We start from the raw sequence: 5,000 nt of genomic DNA, 5'->3' as shown, positions 1-5,000 counted from the left end.
AACGATAGGTGTTGTTGATGATATTGAGAAATAAAGATGATGGTGTATGTGTCTGTACATGACAAATATGTTGTTTTAGATATTGAAAAATAAAGACCAAGTTGTTTATTTCTGTCAATGAAGAAGATTGTTGTTTCTGACATTGACAAATAAAGAGTCAGATCTTTGTTTCTTTCAATGACAAAGATATTGTTTTGACAGATAAAGAAACAGTTGTTTGTTTCTGCCAATGTCAATGACAAAGATGTTGTTTTGACAAACAAAGATGCAGTTGTTTGTTTCTGTCAATGACGGGCGCAGTAGCCAAGTGGTTAAAGCGTTGGACTGTCAATCTGAGGGTCCCGGGTTCGAATCACGGTGACGGCGCCTGGTGGGTAAAGGGTGGAGATTTTTACGATCTCCCAGGTCAACATATGTGCAGACCTGCTAGTGCCTGAACCCCCTTCGTGTGTATATGCAAGCAGAAGATCAAATACGCACGTTAAAGATCCTGTAATCCATATCAGCGTTCGGTGGGTTATGGAAACAAGAACATACCCAGCATGCACACCCCCGAAAACGGAGTATGGCTGCCTACATGGCGGAGTAAAAATGGCCATACACGTAAAAGCCCACTCGTGTGCATACGACTGAACGCAAAAGAAGAAGAAGTTTCTGTCAATGACAAAGATGTTGTTTCTAACACTGACATAATAAACACAAAGTTGCTGTTTCTAAGGAAGTGAAACGAAGATAAAGATATTGTTTCTGACAACGGCCACAACAAAGGTGTCTGTGACACTGGTACTGACAAAAATGTGGTTTCTAACACTGACAAATCAAGATAAAGTTGTTTGTTTCTGTGGATAATGACAAATGTGTTGTTTCTAACACTGACAAATCAAGATGTTGTTTGTGGTTTCTAACACTGACAAATCAAGATAAAGTTGTTTGTTTCTGTGGATAATGACAAATGTGTTGTTTCTAACACTGACAAATCAAGATGTTGTTTGTGGTTTCTAACACTGACAAATCAAGATAAAGTTGTTTGCTTCTGTGGATAATGACAAATATGTTCTTTCTAACACTGACAAATCAAGATAAAGTTGTTTGTTTCTGTGGACAATGACAAAGATGTGGTTTCTAACACTGACAAATAAAGGTAAAGCTGTTTGTGTTATCTAACACAGACAAATATAGATATAGTTGTTTGTGGTATCTAACACTGACAAATAAAGATACAGTTGTTTGTTTCGGTGGACAATGACAAAGATGTGGTTTCTTACACTGACAAAGATGAAGGTGTTTGTTTCTGTGGACAATGACAAAGATGTGGTTTCTGACACTGACAAATATAGATAAAGTTGTTTGTGGTTTCTAACACTGACAAATATAGATAAAGGTGTTTGTTTCTGTGGACAATGACAAAGATGTTGTTTCTGACACTGACAAATATAGATAAAGTTGTGTGTGGTTTCTAACACAGACAAATATACATAAAGTTTTTGTGGTTTCTAACACTGACAAATATAGATAAAGGTGTTTGTTTCTGCGGACAATGACAAAGATGTGGTTTCTAACACTGACAAATAAAGGTAAAGTTGTTTGTGGTTTCTAACACTGACAAATCAAGATAAATGTGTTTGTTTCTGTGGACAATGACAAAGATGTGGTTTCTAACACTGACAAATAATGGTAAAGTTGTTTGTGGTTTCTAACACTGACAAATCAAGATAAATGTGTTTGTTTCTGTGGACAATGACAAAGATGTGGTTTCTAACACTGACAAATAAAGGTAAAGTTGTTTGTGGTTTCTAACCCTGACAAATATAGATAAAGTTGTTTGTTTCTGTGGACAATGACAAAGATGTGGTTTCTAACACTGACAAATAAAGGTAAAGTTGTTTGTGGTTTCTAACACTGACAAATATAGATAAAGTTGTTTGTTTCTGTGGACAATGACAAAGATGTGGTTTCTAACACTGACAAATAAAGGTAAAGTTGTTTGTGGTTTCTAACACTGACAAATCAAGATAAAGGTGTTTGTTTCTGTGGACAATGACAAAGATGTGGTTTCTAACACTGACAAATCAAGATAAAGTTGTTTGTGGTTTCTAACACTGAGAAATAAAGATGAAGGTGTTTGTTTCTGTGGACAATGACAAAGATGTGGTTTCTAACACTGACAAATAAAGGTAAAGTTGTTTGTGGTTTCTAACACTGACAAATCAAGATAAATGTGTTTGTTTCTGTGGACAATGACAAAGATGTGGTTTCTAACACTGACAAATAAAGGTAAAGTTGTTTGTGGTTTCTAACACTGACAAATAAAGGTAAAGTTGTTTGTGGTTTCTAACACTGACAAATATAGATAAAGGTGTTTGTTTCTGTGGACAATGACAAAGATGTGGTTTCTGACACTGACAAATAAAGATAAAGTTGTTTGTGGTTTCGGACACTGACAAATATAGATATAGTTGTTTGTGGTTTCTGACACTGACAAATATAGATAAAGGTGTTTGTTTCTGTGGACAATGACAAAGATGTGGTTTTTTACACTGACAAATATAGATAAAGGTGTTTGTGGTTTCTGACACTGACAAATATAGATAAAGTTTTTGTGGTTTCTAACACTGACAAATCAAGATAAAGGTGTTTGTTTCTGTGGACAATGACAAAGATGTGGTTTCTAACACTGACAAATAAAGATAAAGGTGTTTGTTTCTGTGGACAATGACAAAGATGTGGTTTCTAACACTGACAAATAAAGGTAAAGTTGTTTGTGGTTTCTAACACTGACAAATCAAGATAAAGGTGTTTGTTTCTGTGGACAATGACAAAGATGTGGTTTCTAACACTGACAAATATAGATACAGTTGTTTGTTTCTGTGGACAATGACAAAGATGTGGTTTCTAACACTGACAAATCAAGATAAAATTGTTTGTGGTTTTCTAACACTGAGAAATAAAGATGAAGGTGTTTTGTTATGACAAACAATACAGATAAAGATAATTATTGTTTCTTACACCGATCATAATAAAGATGTTGTTTATGACACTGAAAATGACAAAACCATAGTTTCTGATATTGACAAATAAAAGTAAACTTATTGTTTCTAACGATGAGAAGTGAGAATAAAGGTATCGTTTCTTACAACCACCATAACAAACATGTTGTCTGTGATACCGAAACTGACAAAGATGTTTTTTTAACACTGACAAATAAAGGATAAAGTCGTTTTGTTTCTGACATCGACAAATAAAAATTAATTGTGGGTTTCTTTTTCTTTTTCTTTGGGGGGGGGGGGGGGGGGGGGGGGAGGGGGAGAACCCCCTCTCCTCCCCCCCTCACCCCCCCCCCCTTTTTTTTTTTTTTTTAAGGACGAGAAATACAGACAAAGATACTGTGTTTCTGAAAACGACGATAATAAGAAAGTTGCTCGTGATACTGAAAACGGTAAAGATAAAAAAGATAAGGTTTGTATGTTTCTGACAATGACAAAAATGTTGTTTTTAATATTAACAAATAAAGATAAAGCTGTTGTTTCTATGGATGAGGAAATGAAGATATAGAAATTATTGTTTCCAACAACGACTATAAAGAAGATGGTGTTTTTTTTTGTGGCATTCAAAATGACAAAGTTGTTGTTTCTATAACATTAGCAGATACAGAAAAAAAGATGTTCAGACGACAAAAAGATGTTGTTAACAACATTGGCATTTAAAGAAGGAAACAGTTGTTTTGTTCCGACAATGTTCAAAAAGACTGATGTTGTTTCTAGCACTGATAAAATTAATGAAGACACATCTGTTTGTTTCCGGCGATGGCTGCTGCACGCGCAACCACTGTTTTAGCAGCAACTGTCTCCGGAGAATGTCTCCAACGTCATCTGCTGGCCTTGAAGTTCAAGGTCCCTCGGCTTTTTTACGTCCACCAGGGGAGTGAAGCCATGTCCTTGGTGAAGTGCAGAGATTTGTTCTACTAAGAGAAGGAAAGGAGGTTTGTGTGTTAAAATTATTTTCTTTTTTTGGAATAATGTTTTATGCTGTACGGAGCAGAATTAAGAACCTTGCTGGACCTCAGGAACCTCTCCTTTCAACTGTGAAAAGACGCAAGCTAATATGGTTTGGACACAACACTCGACACACCAGCTTGTCCAAAACAATCATGCAAGGTACCATCGAGGGCGGGAGAAGAAGAGGAAGACAGCGGAAGAACTGGCATGAGAACATCAAACAATGGACCGGACTCCACACACGTGAGCTGCTGCCAGCGGCTGCCGACAGAGACAGATGGAGAAGGGAGGTTGCGTCTGCGGTCCTCAGGCTTCCCCCAACGACTACTTTGTAGTTATGGGCCTGAGGTTGAGGCTGAGGAGGTTTTATGCTGAATTTCTGTATGTGTATGAGGGTGGATGGACTTAGGTGAGCTGATACTAATATTCATGCAAACGATCATTATGTATTTTTAGTGATAAACTTGACGAAAAGAAGATGGTTGGAGGGAGATTAAGAGAGGGGGGGTGGGGTAGTGGGGGGGGGGGTGGGAGTGGGAGGGAAGAAGGTGTTTCATCTTCTAGTTTCTGTTTCTCTTTCAGTCTTTGCTGTCTGTCTGTCTTCCCTCTCCCTCTCTCTCTCTCTCTCTCTCTCTCTCTCTCTCTCAAAAAAAAAAAAATAAAATAAATAAAAATTTAAAAAACGTTCTCTGCTGACACGTCCGCACGGTCCTCTTGTCCTATGTGTGGTGCTTTAATGTGTTATAATTGCAGCACATGGGACAGACAATGACAATTGTGGGGGCGGGGCGTGGTGGTGGGAACACAATTGGGTAGAGGGTGAAGAATGGTGTGTGTGTGTGTGCGCGCGTGTGTGCGCGTGTGTGCGCATGTGTGTGTGGGGGTGGGGGGTGGGGGTGGGGAAGGTAGAGAGCATTGAAAAAAAAATAGAACATTAAAAGGGGAGACATAGGCATATAGAAAAAAACGCTAACATCAAACAAGTATAACAACTATAACAAATGT

The 5,000-nt window shown here is 37.6% G+C and overlaps 1 protein-coding gene across 1 annotated transcript in view; it reads right to left on the bottom strand.

Moving 5' to 3' along the window:
• Nucleotides 1–5,000, bottom strand: part of LOC143278148 (uncharacterized) — an 18,594-nt gene that overhangs the window by 9,254 nt on the left and 4,340 nt on the right. The gene's annotated exons all lie outside the window — the stretch shown is intronic.

Source organism: Babylonia areolata, chromosome 35, assembly GCF_041734735.1.
Source record: "Babylonia areolata isolate BAREFJ2019XMU chromosome 35, ASM4173473v1, whole genome shotgun sequence".
In the NCBI taxonomy this organism is placed as follows: domain Eukaryota; kingdom Metazoa; phylum Mollusca; class Gastropoda; order Neogastropoda; family Buccinidae; genus Babylonia; species Babylonia areolata.
Note: the sequence above shows the minus strand (reverse complement) of the source record. Positions and strands in the feature narration are given on the sequence as shown.